Below are 18,499 nucleotides of genomic sequence, written 5' to 3'. Positions count from 1 at the left end.
TATTGCCCTATCTTGTCTGCCACCACCCAGGAATAAGAGAGAGAAACACTGTCAATAAAGATGACAATCAGAGTTCCTAACTTCCATTGTCTCTGGCCTTCTTTTTTTTTTTTTTTAATATTTTATTTATTTGACAGAGAGAAATCACAACTAGGCAGAGAGGCAGGCAGAGAGAGAGGAGGAAGCAGGCTCCCTGCGGAGCAGAGAGCCTGATGCGGGGCTTGATCCCAGGACCCTGGGATCATGACCTGAGCTGAAGGCAGAGGCTTTAACCCACTGAGCCACCCAGGCGCCCCTGTCTCTGGCCTTCTTAATGGATCTTTTTCTAGCTCACCGTTTGTTCTCTAGCCCAGAGATGGATGCCCCAGGACTACAACTAAATCTACAAAGGAGACACAGTTTAGAAATACTATTGGCATAGTTTCGTGTTTATTTAATATGTAGTTCAGATTTCATCTCTGCCATCGAACATGACACCTATAGTTTAAGAACACTCAGGGGCCTCCGTGTGGTGCCAATGATGCAAATGCACGGAACTTTTCCCCCATATCACAGACATTTGTGTTTACCAAACTCTTAGTTCTTCCTCTTTCACCATCATTTACTAGCATGAGTTACTGTCTTCTGGTCTTTGGAGACATAAGGTTCTTGAGCTTTCAAGTCCATCTCTCTGTCTTCTGGAGTAAGATCACATGTCATCACAGAGAACACCTCCTTTCACAGGTTAGCGGTCCTTGTTGTAGGAAGTCTTGCCTGCTCAAGGCTTTATTGCTCTACCTCTCCTGTACTGCATTTCCAGCTTCCTCTATTAAGGCACACTGGATCCTTTTATCTTTTTTTTGTCTTGGACTATTCAAGTAAGATCACTCTCCTGTATATTTTGTCTACTATTTGGATTCTCCTTGCAACTCGGTTTTTATCTTTTTGTCTTTGTGTTTTGTTACCCCCTTCCCCTTTTAAATTTACATGCACTGTTAGTGGATCTCATCTGCTCACATTTGATCCTGGTGAACATTCTTCATCTTCTTTAGCTCCCGGTTCATGGTATTTCCTTATAAAGCATATCCCTAATTGCATTCTGAGATATGACTCTGTGTTTTATAGATAACAATGATGCACACACACAAATTAAATTTGAGGTCTTTCTAGAAATTATGTGCTCATACCCAAGTCAACACTGCTAAGTTAGATGAGATCACCTGACATGTACATAAATACACAGTTGTTATTCTGCTTTAACACATAGGTGGTTTTTGTGACCCAAAGGCTGCCCTTTTATCTATGCTGTCTATCCAATGACTGCTGTCAATACTGTGAATATTCGTGATTTCAACATATACTTGTGATATTTCATATTTATTAAGATAGTAAAGATCTGTCCTACATACATTTGTCCTCTGTGGATCGTGGAAAAAGAAGAAATTTTTAAGAACAAAGTAGTCTTGTATTTCTCAAACTTTTCCTCAATCAAAAAGGCAAAAAGATTGAATTTTTTTTTAAGATTTTATTTATTTATTTGACAGAGAGAGAGAGACCACAAGTAGGCAGAGAGGCAGGCAGAGAGAGAGAGGAGGAAGCAGGCTCCCTACGGAGCAGAGAGCCCGATGCGGGGCTCGATCCCAGGACCCCGAGATCATGACCTGAGCTGAAGGCAGCGGCTTAATCCACTGAGCCACCCAGGCGCCCCAAAGATCGAATTCTTCAAAGTAAAAATAAAGTCTTGTCTCTTGAGCTCCTGTTTATATACTCTTCATAATTAGAATTATGAAAAATAGGGCATCTGGGTGGCTCAGTTGGTTAAGCAGCTGCTTTTGGCTCAGGTCATGATACTGGAGTAACAGGATTGAGTCCTGCATTGGGCTCCCCGCTCCACAAGGAGTCTGCTTCCTCCTCTGACCTTCTCCTGTCTCATGCTCTCTCTCATCGTCTCTCTCTCAAATAAATAAAATCTTAAAAAAAAAAAAAGAATTATGAAAAATACATAATGTCAAGATTGGGAAATAGTGTCTTCAAATACCTGCATCAAAGCTTTACAATATATCGGTCTACACTGAAGAGACCACTTTCTCAAAAAAAAAAAAAAAAAAAAAAAAGAAGGGTCTGAGATTTTTCCCTGTTTGGAAGCTAGCAAAATAGGCTGCCACATTTTCGTAAATGTTGATAAAGACACAGGCCCTTATGAAAGAGGCAAAGACCTTAATTACTCAGGGCACTGGGGGCAACATGAGCTTCATGTTCCCATTGGCTACAATTGCTCCTCAAGTCCCATAGGGCAGTGCGATTGGCCCAGGGAGATGCTGCACACATAGTGGGTTGTGTCTCACCTGAGGAACCTCAAACTTAGGAAACCTACTCTTACAAGAGGGCTGCTAGAGAACCTGCCTACCTTTTACCCCTGAAGGAGCCATTATCTTTATTATCCTGGTTAAGAAACAAATCTGCTCTCTGCCCTGAAGGAGTCACTACCTCTGTCTTCCAAGGCTTTTTGCTCTGCCATCATCCTTGAAATGCAAACATTCTTGAAAAGATAGTCCAGAATAAAAGCTATCCTAGACATGTGGAAATTTTTTGTTTGTTTGTTTGTTTTATTACATTTTGGTTTTTGCTTTTTAAGTGGTCTCCATGTCCAGTGTGGAGCCCAGCATGGGGCTTGAACTCACAACCTTGAGATCAAGACCTGAGCTGATATCAAGAGTATGTTGCTTAACAAAATAAGCCACCGAGGTGCTCCCTTGATAACGTTTTAAATACTATTAATAATATTAGTTAGAGTACTTCTGTGGTCTTGGTTGCTGTATATGTCGTTTCATTCTGTCACTAGCTCTGTGATCCTCATTTCATAGATACGGAAATTGAGGCACTCTAAGGTACTTGGCCAAAGAGGACATTTTTCTCCAGGGCCTGCTACTTAGTATGCTATATAGATATTAATATCTCATGTAAAAAATAACTAGTCAAACTCAATTTTGGGGTGCCTGGGTGGCTCAGTGGGTTAAAGCCTCTGCCTTTGGCTCAGGTCATGATCCCGGGGTCCTGGGATCGAGTCCCACATTGGGCTCTCTGCTCACCAGGGAGCCTGCTTCCCTCTCTCTCTCTGCCTACTTGTGATCTGTCTCTCTGTCAAATAAATAAAAATCTTAAAAAAAAAAACAAACCTCAATTTTGATGCATGTATTTCAGAAAGGAGGTATAAAATATAGTTCCTGATAGATTATTGGAGCAAGTGTGGATTTGACTGGTTATAATCAATATTAATTACATATATTTGTATATTCTTTCATAATTAACCATGGGGTTTCATGGGTACTGTCTTTTCATTAAAAAATTATTAACTGGTTGTCTACTATAGGCAAAGTGCTAAGTTGTGTTCTAGTGAACAGAAATAATGTTATTGCCTTCATTGAGCTTAAAGTCTAATCATGGAGACTGCTATCAAACAAGTAATGCATAATTCCTTATTTGATGGCACTGTATACTCTTGGCCTGGGTGAGTTCATTTATTTCCCCCAGATTCTGTTGCCATTTGTATGCTGATGATGTCCTAGATCTATAACTCTGGCTTCTGTCTGGGAGCTTCATATTTTTTTTTATCTGAAAGTTTTGCTAGGCATCTCAGGTATTTCTTCCCACAGAAGTCTTTTTCCGTGGTGTTCTCTATCTCAGTGAATCACAGAACCAGTTATCCAGTGGCCAAATGAAACATTTGAGCATCATGATTTTATTTTGTCTTTTGTCTGATAAACCACCAAGTCCAATTTTATCTACTAAATACCTCTTGAATTAATCCCCTCTGCTGCTAACTTAATTTAGAACCTCATTATCTCTGGCTATAATCACTGCAACAGTGACTTGCAAGTTGATATTACTATCTTCTCTCTTGCCCACCCCTTCTAAACCCATCTCCACTCTTCCATGAGAACCAAGTCTCTACAAAGAAGATCTAGTTAAGTCATTTCCTTATTTAAAACTTTTGATTCTCCCATAGTCCTCAGGGTAAATTATTTGCAGAGCACACAAAAGCCCTTTACTATGGGGACCTAGATTCATCTTTTGCCTTAACTCTTCATCTGACTTCCAGACGTAGATAACTTTATTCACGTATGTGAAAGTACAATGTTCTTTCTCATCTTGAGTGATCCAGGTGCTCTTTTCTAGAAGAATGGAATATTACTCTGTTGCCTTCACTTTTCTGCCCCTCCTTCCAGCTTTGCCTGGCCAACTCCTATCCTTTATTTCTAAAATATTGTTGTCAATCCTTGCTGTTGTTCCTAATCTGGACTGAAGTTACTTGCTCAGTTCTCTGTCACCACACACCTCATGCTGGACTGTAACTGCCTTTCTCTGTGTGTGTTCATACTTCTGTAAACCCCAGGAGAAGAACGAACTACATTTGTCTTGTTTACCATTTTGTACAGAGTGCCGAAGTACCTAGCACACACCACTCACTCACCACTTTTTAATGCGTGAATGAGTATATGCATAAATCAGTAAATAAGTGAACAAATGAACCATGACTCCTATAAATTTACCTACAACCAATGGGATACATGGAGAAGAGACTCTATAAAGGCCAGACTCCTCCCTCTCTTATTAAGTAACTGGGGACATATTTGAAAAGAAATGGAAATTAGGGTGCCTTGGTGGCTCAGTCAGTTAAGCATCTGCCTTTGGCTCAGGTCATGATCCTGAGTCCTGGAATCGAGTCCCACATCGGGGTCCCTGCTCCCTGGAGAGCCTGCTTCTCCCTCTACCTCTCTCGTGCTCTGTTTTTCATGAAAAAAATAAAAAAATCTTTTTTAAAAAAAGAGAAATGGAAATTTAAAAAAAGATAATAAAGAGGAAACCCTTCAAAATAGACCTTTATTCATTGAGGCCAACCTCTGATATAAAAGTTCATTTTCTTTTTTTTAAAATTTTATTTATTTATTTGACACAGAGAGAGAGATCACAAGTAGGCAGAGAGGCAGGCAGAAAGAGAGGAGGAAAGCAGGCTCCCTGCTGAGCAGAGAGCCCGATGTGGGGCTTGATCCCAGGACCCTGGGATCATGACCTGAGCTGAAGGCAGAGACTTAACCCACTGAGCCACCCACCTACCCTAAGAGTTCATTTTCATTTTGACTTTGTCTCATCTCAACATCCTTTCCTGATTAGCATCACTCTCCCCTCCTCCAGCTTCTTCCCCTAAATGCATAATTGAGTATTCTTGCTGAGCTGAGCTACCCAAAGCCATCTACTCTAGTGGCTCCAGAATCATACTCTGAGAAATTTCTGGGGTCCTGGGTTGTCTTTATCTTGCCTTCATCAAACTTCCTTTCTTCCTACCCTCCTTTGTAAACTTAACACTGGCTGATGTACTAATGGCTCCTAGAGGGTTAAAGAATTACTTTTGCATTCTAGGACTCAAAATGCCCCAATTCAATGGAAAGATAACACGAAAGCAACTGTGACATGGTATTGAGTTTTAGAACACCCGTCAAATAATAATCTCCATTCAAACTTTTCCCCTATGTTGATGTGAGGGACTAGCCTGAGTTCTGACAAAGAAAAAAAAAGAATCATTAAAGCATTGTTAATTGTATGTAAAAAATGCAGTATTTGGTTAAGAGTAGGGTAGTCTAAATCAAAATGTTCAAGTGATTCTCTTTTTCCATTGAGGAATTCATTTAGGGAATATGAGAGGCAAACAACTTCAAAGAACAAGAAAATATAAGTGAGAGTTTCAGAAACATGACTTTTTAAGTTGCAGAAAGCACTGGATGACAAATGTTCTAGGACTCTGGAAGCAAGATGGAATGACAGTGAAGGAAATGGAAAAGAAGGATCAGAATGGCAATAAGAGATAAGGCCTGAGTGAACATTTGAATTTATTACCAGAGGAGAGCAGAAGCTCATGAAAGTAGTAGGAAAATGGGCCTCGTGTGCGTGAAGCACTAGTGTTTGTCCAGTACGTACATTTTACACTGGCTGGAAGAGAGATCAATGCAAGCAGTATACCAGCGTGAAGGAAACACCATTGATTGAGGAATGGAAAAAAAGGGTCCTGAAGGCAGCGCAGAACAAAGATTTGACCTTAGACTTACTGTGGGGGTTGTGAAGAGTCAGATGTTTTAAAAAATTGATGAGCTGAAATACTGATGGAGAATGTAGAGATATATTTTTGTATGGATCTAAATAGGAGATGAAGATGGAAGGAAGATTTATGAATTCAGGTTCCTTCTATTTTTATTATTGCTCATCTCATTTGCCTAAGTATTTGCTTTCTGTATTTCTCTCTTTTCATTCTCCCTGGCTAATCTTTCTGAAAGCCATTTGATTATATAAATTAATCTAGTTATTTCTTTGTTAGTCTCCTTTTATGAGTCCCTTCCTTATCTCCCATTATTTAATGCCTTGACTCCTTTCCTTCTCCAGTAAGCTTCTTGAAAAGGGTGGGCATCACTGCTGAATGCGTTTTCCTGTGGTCACAGTATCTCCCTGGCCTAATCAGTGAATACTTTTAGTCTTTAATCTCTGGCATTTGAATTTATGAATACTTGTTTCCAGAAACTTTCTCCTCATTGCTTTCTTCCTTCTTCTTCTTTCTTCTCCCTTCTGTCTGATCAATTGTCAACTGATCAAATTGTCTGATCAATCCCCCCAGCTCCTCCTCCACCTATACCTACTCCCCCCCCCACTTAACTCTATAAACCCTTCTTTAGCATCTCATGATCTTCTGTCAGGTAAACCCCTAGGCATCTGTGGGGACTCACAACTGAGTACTCCCTGATAAGCTCCAAGTCCGTATTTGCAACGCCGTCCACTTCCACCAAGGTGAGCTTCTGGCATTTCAGATTTGTTATCTCACTGCCTCCTCCTGACCCCCCGAACTGGGCTCCTTTGTCGTGATTTTGGTGTATTCAGCAAAGACAAGTCAGTTTATCCCATCGAAAGAGGCTCTCTCAACATGTGTGGTTCAGGCTGGTCTGACACCCCAGCTTTTCACCTTAACATTTTCCTGTCGGTTTGGAATTACATATCAGATGGTTCATTTGACCCTAAGTAGGTATCAGTTCTGTGTAACTGGAGGAAACAGAGAACAAAGTAAGAATGTACTAAAACACTGGTTAGGGAAGGTCTGGCAGTAAATTGAAGGGATTTAGGCCTGAATCTGGAACCTTAGTCTGAGACTCCAGATGAAAAAGGAGGAGAAGCGGTGGAATAGAGAGAGAGGAAATTTGTTTTAAGACTTGCTGACAGAAATGCTGCTGGGAGCCAGTTCTATTCAGCTGGAGTAGAAGGTATGTTTAGTTGCTCTCATTTAGGCTTTTCTACTTGGCTTTTCACACTGGTCAGGAGGAATAAAGCAATTCATTTGTGATAACAGGAGGTAAAATGCCATGACTGCCTGGTGCTAGAGGACCCTGGGCCGGGCCTGCAGGGCTCCCATTGGCACTAGAGGGCTCAGTGGGCCCTGAGCCGATTAGCAGAACACCACTCAGGAGGCATTCCCAGAGGTGGGCCATTTTTCTCCACCACCTCCCTTCCCCTTCATAGAAAAGATTCACAGGAATTTTTTCTTAACAACTTCCCTATGCCAGAGACAGCCACAAGAAGAGGAAATAGCTTGCTGGATTTTTGCTTTACACATTTCTAATCCTCTACTATTGCCCTTTCTTTGGTGATATTTTAGGAGAACTGAAAAGTACAGAAACAGAGTAGATTAAAATCTATATTTTAATCCTCTAGTTGCCAAATTTCCATGAATTTATGTTAATTAAGTAAATCAGGCCCTCATTTACACATTTACTCCTTAATTATTGTGATTATCTTCACTTTAAAATTCTGCATCAACTAGAAATGAGTCCCATAAAACAAAAAATATTATGACATTAATATTGACATAAGGGGAAAATATGAACATTTCAAAGGCTTTTTCCCCTCTTACTGTACATACATGTAAGAGTTGAATTTGAGGCAATTATTCAAGCTTCTCACAGTTCAGATATCTAGATTATGGAAGGAAGCATTTCAGACTTAACTATTTACATCTTTTAATTTGCCATTTGGTGAGTGTAGACCATTTCAAATGGCATATGTCATTTTGTATTGTCATAAAACTGAAATAAATAGCATAATCCGAGAATTTAGCAAAAGAATGAAGTGCTTCACTTTTACAAATGTACATTTCACAGTGGTGTTGATTTCACATCTCAGCCCATAGTAGCCTCTTTTGTAGCTGAGCAGAGCTTCACAAATGAGAAGTCATGAAGACTGAGCTTCTGCAGCCAGGCACAACTGCCACAGAACTGAGAGGTGAATGAAACCCTGATGCTGCGTCCACTATTTACATACTCAGGATCATCATGGGCTGAACTAGTAGCCCACTGAAAAGCATATTTAGTCCTATATACCTGTACTACAGATAAGCCTATATTTTAAAATGACAGTCTTGACTTGAATTTACTTTCTTCAGATTCATTTCAAGCATAGAGAATTAGGAAGTCAGGGTAGAAAACAGAACTATAGTGCAGGAGGAACACTTAGGTGTATAACACTGTAATACTTCACATAAATATGTGGGTGTTCCGGGAAAGTAACACCATCAGTAACTCCCAAGTCTTTAGGTGGAGGGAGTGGGCCTACAATGGAAGCCTCAGCCTGTATTCCCACCTCAGTGTTACAGCAAAAATTCGACATAGAGAAAACCCAAAACGACGGTTAGCAGTAATGATACCCCTTAGAAACCACTCCAGGCAATGCTTCTGCAGTCCTGAACTAAAGTTTCTCAAAATCAAATGTTATGAAAAAAAAAAAATCTTAAAAAAAATCAATCAGTCACACCTTTTACTTTCGTTCATGCTTTTCCCCCCTGTGCCTTGAACACCTTGGTTTCTGTTTTTTACCTAACACTAACCAGTCAACTTAGACTGGGTTCCAACTACCCTGCTTTTGACAAGCCTGGTCTGACTCCACAGGCTGGGTTAGGTGCTCCTCTCCATCCAGCGGCATTCCAAACATATCTCTAGTAACCATAATACGTGAAAGGATTTACCCCAGTGTAAGTGATCTGAGAGCAGAGAGTGTGTGTATACCTGTTCATCGTTTCTTTCCTTGCTTTGGCACAGTGCTTGTCACTATGGGCACTGGAGGAGTCGCTGTTGAACTAAACCAAAGTGCAGAATCAAACATTCCAGAAGAGGGCTGAGGAAACAGGAGATTGCCAACACACGGTAGGGTCGATCCTGTGCTATGATTAAATTGGAGTGCTTTGTCCAAGCACTTAACCCACGTATCTTACCTATGAACTCTAATTATGTTCCTTCCTTCCCACTGCATACTTCTTCCCAACATTGCGTGCTAAAATCCTATCCATGCTTCAGAGTCTCCAGCAAATTACCTGTTCTCAATGAATTTCTTATTTTTATTCCTAGATATTATTCCTGTGACCCTAACCCATAGGTTTGTTCTTGTTATTATTCTTATGACATTTACTTTATTCAGCTTTTCCCTTTATGTATATATTTCTCTCTTATCCATTTTTGTGCTCTTAGCTTTATACATACTTAATACTCTATAAATAGTTCTTTAATTGAATGCAGTTAACCTAAGGCAAAAACAATCTGTTGTAATGATATACTGGTAATAGCTTATAAATATTACCTTGCTAGGGTCTTAACCTATAAAGAAATAAATATTTTCTTTAAAAAGATCATAAGCCATATGAATTTGTATTTTCACATGAATGTTAATAATGGCTTTATTTATAATAGTCAACAATTAGAAATAACTCCAATATCCATCAGCAAATGAATGAATCAACAATAAAAATGAACATGCAACAAGGATGAATCTGAAAATAATTATGCTGAGTGCAACAGACAAGAAGAGTGTTACTGTATGATTCCATTCATATAAAACTCTGGAAAATGCAAACTAATCTATAGTGACCAAGAGCTGATCTCTGGTTGCTTGGGAATGGGGGAGGCAGGAAGCATTATCAAAGGGCATGAGAAACTCTTGGGGATGATAGAAATGTTCACTGTCTTGATTCTGGTGAGGATTTAAAAGTATACATACTATGTCAAAACTTACTAATTTCTACTTATTTCTTTGCACACTTTATCATATATAATCATCAATTATATCTGAACAAAGCTGTTTTTAAAATTCCTTTTTAAAAAGAACTTGTGATAAATAATTTGATCTGGTTCTTTCATATATTTTCTGTACATGGTGAGACAACTGAAGAGGGAAAAACTGCACTAAAAGTCTTAGAACTATTTTAATATGAGAATGAGAACAGATTAATAATAATGTATTTTCAATAATAAGCAGATTCTTCTACTTGGCAACAAACACATGTGAGAATGATCTACAGTTCAGACTCCTTGCTAACTACTGATCCATTTGTGTGAAGTTATACGTGCCTCTTCATTTTAATTATTCACTCATTTTGTAATAAAAAAAATTAAAGCTGGGTTATTAGAATTCTTATTCATTTTCTCTCTTCCAAGAGAATGCTGTGTTGGGTGTTAATCCCATTAAGAGATGATACTGATCATGCTCATCCTCCCATGGGGTGCCCTGAGGGTCCCACCATTGTAGCCCAAGGGGTAGAACCTGCTGAGATTCCAAAAGAGGCTTGACTTGAGAGTGGCTTCTCCAGCTAATTGACCAGGAATCTGCCCTCATCCCTGGCCTCCCCTGGGAATTGCCAGATGACAAGATATTCCGATCCAATCCACAAGATGTTTACTGACCATAAGTAAATGCTGTATATTTCTATGTCTTTACAGATACAGACTGTGAAGGTCCCACCAACACACATGGAAAGATCACTTCTGTGAAATCAGATGTGGCCAATATGTACATCAGAGCCCTCACTAAGTCTGAGGGAAGAGGCCAGCCAGATGTAGGACCATTCTGACAGAAGGAGGCTCCTGAAGATCAGGGAGTAAGGCCCAGTGGACAAGGGAGGAGGAAAACTTTACAGCCTCTGTGTGTTCTCTAGCCACCAGTCCATTCTGTCACCAAGAAGCCAGAGCTCAGTTCCTTGGTTGCTGGAGCTTAGAAATACTTAGAATACTTAGAAATCTAAGTAGCCCCTAAAGAATGAGATATCCAGGCTGACCTCATGGCACAACGGTAGTGCATCTGACCTCAAGAATGAGATATCCACCTCCCCTTATTCTCTGGTAAATTCCTCCATCACTGAAGGAACAAATACACAGTCTTTTTGTTCCCCTTCTCCCCAAAGAACCTTGTCTTTTTTTGGTAAATCCTACTTCCTCTGCTCAGAAAAAATAGATGTAAGGGTTAAGAAGTTAGGATGTATGTGGCATGTTAGACATTGTATGAAAGTCCAATTGTCTTGGGGCGCCTGGGTGGCTCAGTGGGTTAAAGCCTCTGCCTTCAGCTTGGGTCATGATCCCAGGGTCCTGGGATCGAGCCCTGCATCAGGCTCTCTGCTCAGCAGGGAGCCTGCTTCCTCCTCTCTCTCTCTGCCTGCCTCTCTGCCTACTTGTAATTTCTGTCTGTTAAATAAAATAAATAAAATCTTAAAAAAAAAAAAAGTCCAATTGTCTCACCCATGCTTTTGCCTACCAGTTCTGGGCAAAACTGAAGTGTGTGATTATCCCTGATGATCTCACCTCTTCACTTCCATTTAGTATCTTCCTTCCTTTTTCTCTCATGCCACCCCCGGGCTACACAGAACTACTTATAATAAAACATTTCAGGGTTGAGGGGCGCCTGGGTGGCTCAGTGGGATAAGCCTCTGCCTTCGGCTCAGGTCATGATCTCAGGGTCCTGGGATCGAGCCCCACATCAGGCTCTCTGCTCAGCAAGAAGCCTGCTTCCCCCCCCCACCCCCCGCTCTGCCTACTTGTGATCTCTCTGTGTCAAATGAATAAATAAAATCTTACAAAAAAAAATTTCAGGGCTGAAAGGAACATAAAAAGTCATCTATTGGGTGCCTGGGTGGCTCAGTGGGTTAAAGCCTCTGCCTTCGGCTCGGGTCATGATCCCAGGGTCCTGGGATGGAGCCCGACATTGGGCTCTCTGCTCAGCAGGGAGCCTGCTTCCCCCCTCTCTCTGCCTACCTCTCTGCCTACTTGTGATCTCTGTCAAATAAATAAAATCTTTTAAAAAAAAAAAGTCATCTGGAGATATTCTCCCTAAATCCTTGTCAAACAAGGACATCTGGCTTACAATGTAAAACTATTTTGGCTAACTGAACAAAAGAATCCATGCCAGTAACCAATGTGAAAGGACTGAAGGAGATTCTTGGATTCTTCTCTTCTCCCAGGCAACCAACATATGTTTTAATGATGATTCACTAAAGATAGTATTTGATTCAATACTTCAGGGAAGCAGGGAAGAAGAGAGGAGAAGATGATATGATGGAAGGATGGAAGAGTGCTGTCTTTTTTTTTTTTTTTTTTTCAGCAGGTAGGAATACCTATTTATTCTGTGCATAAGCCTTGATCTCACTATTTTGATTAACCAAGAAAACCTTCTGGATGGTAGCAGGAGAGCAATACAGAAAAAAGCAAGGATTTAAGTCCCAAGAACATTACTCTATAAATTGGAAACTAACCTGGAAAGTCACAATGAAATGTGCCAAGAGACCATTTCTGACCGATGATTAGAATGCCACTATATATTTACTTTGTAAAGAGGCACTCCTGCACAATGAGCTCTCAACAAGTGTAAGAGCATGCCTTGATGTGGTAAGGCATCATTTTATTTATTTTTCTAGATGATGTTCACATAAAAGTAAGTTACGCTTTATTCAACCATATACCAAGTACCTCTCTCTCTTTTTCTTTTTTTAAAGATTTTATTTATTTATTTGACAGACAAAGATCACAAGTAGTCAGAGAGGCAGGCAGAGAGAGAGAGGAGGAAGCAGGCTCCCCACTGAGCAGAGAGCCCAATGCGGGGCTCCATCCCAGGAACCTAGGATCATGACCTGAGCCGAAGGCAGAGGCTTTAACCCACTGAGCCACCCAGGTGCCTCATGTACTTCTCATTTTTAATAGTACTTCTCATTTTTAATAGTGTCAGTTTTTATTGGTAAAATCAAATATATGAAAACTACATTTTGACCAAATAATACTATATCCATTGCTGTTGTTGCTTTTAACTTTGAAAAGTGAATTTCACATTTCATTTTTACCATGTTACAATCCTGTGAGATGGATGGATGGCTTTAGTAATGAATAGGTAAACAGGCACTATGAGACTTGTTCAAGTCAGAGAGGTAGTTATCTGTTACTAGTTAGCTGGTTATCTGTGGTGCCATATCTGGGATAGATCTTCTGGGTTCCACCTCTGGGCAGTCTTTAGCTCAAAAATGTACTTTGAGTGGACTGCACCCCTCTGTGCCCTGCTGATGGTCTTTTTTTTTTTTTTAAGATTTTATTTATTTATTTGACAGAGATCTCAAGTAGGCGGAGAGGCAGGTAGAGAGTGAGAGGGGGAAGCAAGCTCCCTACTGAGCAGAGAGCCTGATGCGGGCTCAATCCTAGGACCCTGGGATCACAACCTGAGCCAAAGGCAGAGGCTTTACTGGACTGAGCCACCCAGGCGCCCCCTGCTGATGGTCTTTACAGAAACTGATTAAACTGGCAAATAGAATCTTTCTGTTACCTTTTCTCATCAGTTTGGCACATGTCCTGTTCCTTAAGCTCTTCTCAGGAGACAGGAGCCACAAGTGCAACTCTGTCATGTCAGTCATTTGACAAATATTCTCCAAAGGAAATAAATATGTTAAACCACCTACAGTGTACAAATATGCTGACTCTATCTAAGGGCTCAGATCTAGAAGGTGATATGAAAAGAACAAGTGAAACTGTATTTTCTTCTTTTGGAAGCACTAAAGATGTCTTCTTTAATTATTACACTAAAGATTCTCTAACTGACAACATATACTTGCTAATAATTTTTGTCTTGCAGGAATATGAATGTTTTCTAATGGGAGGCATTTAAATGCCTTAGCGGAAGATTGATTCAAAGAAAAGCTCTCTTTTGGATTCATCTCAACATCTATCAGGTGGTATTATTTTTCCAATAGTCTTTTACGCTATCCTTTGCTTTTGAAAGAGCTTATGTCCAACCTATAATTATTTTCTGCTAATTAGAGTAATTCATGGTTAATTATTCAAAATGATTCCTCTTCAAAATCAAATCCATTTCTTGTCATGACATTAAAAAAAGATACAAATAAAATATTATCAGAATGCAAATTTCCATCAGAAGGGAATACTTTTAAAAAAAATTTTCTTTAAATAGCATTAAAATCTTTCTCTACTAGCAAAGGCTCCATGATTGCCTACTTCAGTTAATATGAGCTAAAGAAGGGCAACTGAACCATGAAGTGATGACTGTTAATGTTTTTTGATAATTACTAAAGATTAGCTATATTGACTATATCGGAATAAGTAATTTACTATATCCTTAAAGAAGAGCTGCAAAGCAATAAGACCTAAAAACGGTGAGGGCAAACAGTGACTATGTGAGCTTGAGACACTGGACGTCTAAGGACATACTTTGAAGATGTACGCCTCTTTGTGGACTCTCATGGGGCTGAATCTTCCTTTCCTGTTATTGTCCTGGTCCTATTTCCTCAAGAGGCAGCTGCTTCCCTCTGGTATATCTCCTTGGGAGGCCCTGGAGCTCCCTCTTTATCTAAGTGAGGATCATGCGGACCATTGTCCCACTCTGATCTCAATCTCCATTTTATTCTATTCCAATTATTGCATGAATCCCAACTGTCTTTTCTGAGAAGGTAAGGTTCTCCTCTACCTACATTTTTCTTAGGCTATACTTATTTAGGTCTTCAACATACATTTATTGAGTACCTTCAGTGTGCAAGGTCCTGAAGTTGTATAATTTAAATAAAGCAAGTTGAACATGTCATAAACAGTTCTATTAGATTCAAACAAAGAATAAAATTATAGATGCATAAATGTAAGCATAAGAAAAAGAAAGATCTTTAGAAATGGCAGCTACTTCTGGGATGCAGAAGACAAGAAAAGAAAACTATCTATCTGGGAAATGCTGAAATCATTGCTAAAGGAAAGCAAAGTCCTTGCACTTTGATGAGGACTGATCATCATCTTGTTCTCAATATTCACTAAAACTCTTCAACTTCTTTGCCTCCCCCACCCACCAATGGGAATTAAGCTCAACTTTTATAATAAAAATTAACTGCATTAAATTTTTCTTGAGCATCTAGATTTTCATAACGGCCATGACAAAAACTAGGAAAACACAATTAGATGGTAAGTGACCTTATAATGTCTGTGACAAGGACATTCATGCTTGCTAAATAGTCCATGAGTCCCTTTTGTTTCATTGGAGCCATGTGACTTGTTCTGACCTCTGGATTATGAGCAGATTTACCAGGTGTCAAAGCATACCAATGGGGAGAGACCCTCTAGTGGGCTCTTTCATCACCATGACAACAAAAGTAGCTAGGTACTGAGACGGCAGATTCGGAGATGTAAGTGGCCTTCATTGCTCAGCCACCACATGGAAGATGATGCTCGTGGCTCCCAGTTACATTGCCGTCTTCAGCATACAAAAGTCATGACATTAATCTGTGCTATATGTGGCACAGGAGGGATCTCAAGGTACATCTCTGCAATGAATGAAAATGTTCCATATAGGCACATTTCTCATCTAAATGCCAGAGTAAGTTTATACAGGCAACGTCGTGCTGTGTCCTCCAGCGCCCATGACCATAAATGCAAAACCCCCTTGTTGTGTTTGCAGAAGTAATTTCCTATCTTCCATATTTGGAAGTCAGTATGAAAGACGGCATGCTATTTATTGGGAGGGCCTTTTCTTTCTTTTTTTAAAATATTTTATTTATTTAAGAGAGACAGAGAGAGAGCATGAGAGTGGAGAAAGTCAGAGGGAAAAGCAGACTCCCTGTGGAGCTGGGAGCCCAATGCGGCACTCGATCCCAGGACTCTGGGACCACAACGTGAACCAGAGGCAGTCACCCAACCAACTGAGACACCCAGGCGCCCCTGGAGGGCCTTTTCTTTTAAAAGCTAATCAAACAATTAAAAAAAAGGCATTCATATTAATTTACTTTCTATAGTTCATTGAACTACACTGGAAAGCAGAATGAAGGTAATAATGGACTTTTTAAAATCTATATGGAGGGGCGCCTGGTTGGCTCAGTGGGTTAAAGCCTCTGCCTTCGGCTCAGGTCATGATCCCAGGGTCCTGGAATCGAGTCCTGCATCGGGCTGTCTGCTCAGCAGGGAGCCTGCTTCCTCCTCTCTCTGCCTGCCTCTCTGCCTACTTGTGATCTTTGTTTATCAAATAAATAAAATCTTTAAAAAATTTTTAAAAATAAAAAAATCTATACAGAAAATTGCTTTGCTATTCAACTCTTTGAAAGTGTTGCTATATTTTGATATTTTGGGTTTATGTATCAAAAATAGTAATATAGGGAGCCTGGGTGGCTCAGTGGGTTAAGCCGCTGCCTTCGGCTCAGGTCATGATCTCAGGGTCCTGGGATCGAGTCCCGCATCGGGCTCTCTGCTCGGCAGGGAGCCTGCTTCCCTCTCTCTCTCTCTCTCTCTCTCTCTGCCTGCCTTTCTATCTACTTGTGATCTCTCTCTGTCAAATAAATAAAATCTTAAAAAAAAAATAGTAATATAATCATTCCTATTTGGATGAATGTTCAAAGATTTGAAGAATTTTTACCATGACATTATTTAAATAAGATATTAGAGACCAGATAAATGTTCAATTATAGATTATTCATATATTTGGAACATTCATTTTATGATATATTTTATAGGCATTTAACATGATAATGTAGAACATCAGCTTTCAGGTGGGATACAGTAACATTCATTTATCTGATTAAAAATGAGAAGAATAGGGCACCTGGGTGGCTCAGTTGGTTAAGCAACTGCCTTCGGCTCAGGTCATGATCCCAGAGTCCTGGGATCGAGTCCCGCATCGGGCTCCCTGCTCCTTGGAGAGTCTGCTTCTCCCTCTGACTTTCTCCCCTCTCATGCTCTCTCTCTCAAATAAATAAATAAAATCTTTAAAAAAAAATGAGAAGAGTAAAATAAAATCTTTTAAAAAAGAGCAGGGGGCACCTGGATGGCTCAGTTGTTAAGCACCTGCCTTCGGCTCGGGTCATGATCCCAGGGTCCTGGGGAGCCTGCTTCTCCCTCTCCCACTCCCCCTGCTTGTGTTCCCTCTCTCCTTGTAATAAATAAAATCTTTAAAATAAATAAATATGGGAGAGTTAAGCCAACATGATACAACTGTATCCATCTTGCAAAGCTATTTTACCTAGGCTACAGCCTGATTTTCAAAATTTGAGCACATCCTTTTAATTTTGTATAAGTGAGCATGTGCGTTGCTTCAGGGTAAAATAAACAGAACTACCCTGAAAAGAAGAGTCCATGATAGGACAAGCAATAAAGGAAAACTGAAGACAAAGGAAAATGATCTGCATCGCCAATTCATGGCAGCTACTAGAATTGCAGGGATTGACTTCAGAAGGTACATGAAGTGTTAAGTGTTAAGTGCTAAGTGTTAAGTGTTAAGTGAAGTGTTAAGACAAATGGGCAAAGGAACTTAGGAGGATGGATACATGTTGGAGTAGGAGTTTGTTATGAAAGCAGAGACTTACCTAACTTGAGATGCATTCATGTATACCTTTGTGAGGCTATATTTTCTTTCTTTGTGTAATGCCAGTTGTTGGTCATGGAATTTGTTTTTCTTTTCTTTGTTACTTTAAATAAGTTAAGGTCAACTGATCATTTTTATTCTCTACATTTGAATCTGAAGCACAACAATTTCCATTGAGGATTCTTGTGGAACTTCATTTTCGTTATGTTTTAATAAAGTCTTATTTGTATTGACTTCTGAGGTGGCACGGCATTCCCTCACTGATAAACTGTTTGGGTTTAGTTTTTTATGGAGCGGTTTTAATTTAATATGATAGATTCAACCATTGTTTTTCAGGTTTTATATGCATGCCTGGGAGCCTTTTAATAACTTGTAATAATAAACAAAATGAATTTGACTTTTAGGGTAGACACTCTTGTAATTGATATTTTTACCAACTCAGGGTGTTTATTTTTCCAAAAAAATAAAGTGCATTCTTTCCATTCTTGAGGAATAAAGAGTAATGGAATTGCAATTTATGAAAAAGTTGTGAGAGATTCCATAGTTGCAATTTAAAAAATTCATACAGATCTATTTCTTACTTTAGACATGATCCTTGCATAACTCAAAAAAAGGAATTTTTCCTGTGTCTTAAATTCATTTATCTTTCTGGGTAAAGTAGTTAGGGATGAAGATATAATAAAATATTTTTTAAAATATATTAACAGGTAGTAGGTAAGGCTAGTATGGACTAAAAGCCTGCATAGGAAATGATATTTTAACTCACAAAATTGTATATTTTCAATACTGAAAAATGGAGTTTTGAACACAGAAGTGATTTTGATAAATGACAGAATTCTGCCTAAGG

The 18,499-nt window shown here is 39.5% G+C and overlaps 1 protein-coding gene and 1 long non-coding RNA gene across 3 annotated transcripts in view; one reads left to right on the top strand and one right to left on the bottom strand.

The window, feature by feature from the left end:
• The window catches only part of LOC123938156, a 105,669-nt gene extending 94,209 nt beyond the window's left edge, over positions 1 to 11,460 (top strand). For both annotated transcript variants that reach the window (XR_006817679.1, XR_006817680.1), the window contains 2 exons: positions 9,105 to 9,209; positions 10,776 to 11,460. This is a non-coding gene — a long non-coding RNA (uncharacterized LOC123938156). The remainder of the gene's footprint in view (positions 1 to 9,104; positions 9,210 to 10,775) is intronic.
• Positions 1 to 18,499, bottom strand: part of KIAA0825 (KIAA0825 ortholog) — a 426,841-nt gene that overhangs the window by 61,674 nt on the left and 346,668 nt on the right. The window lies entirely within an intron of this gene.

Source organism: Meles meles, chromosome 3 (assembly GCF_922984935.1).
Source record: "Meles meles chromosome 3, mMelMel3.1 paternal haplotype, whole genome shotgun sequence".
Classification (NCBI taxonomy): domain Eukaryota; kingdom Metazoa; phylum Chordata; class Mammalia; order Carnivora; family Mustelidae; genus Meles; species Meles meles.
This window is presented reverse-complemented; position numbering and strand designations above follow the sequence as displayed.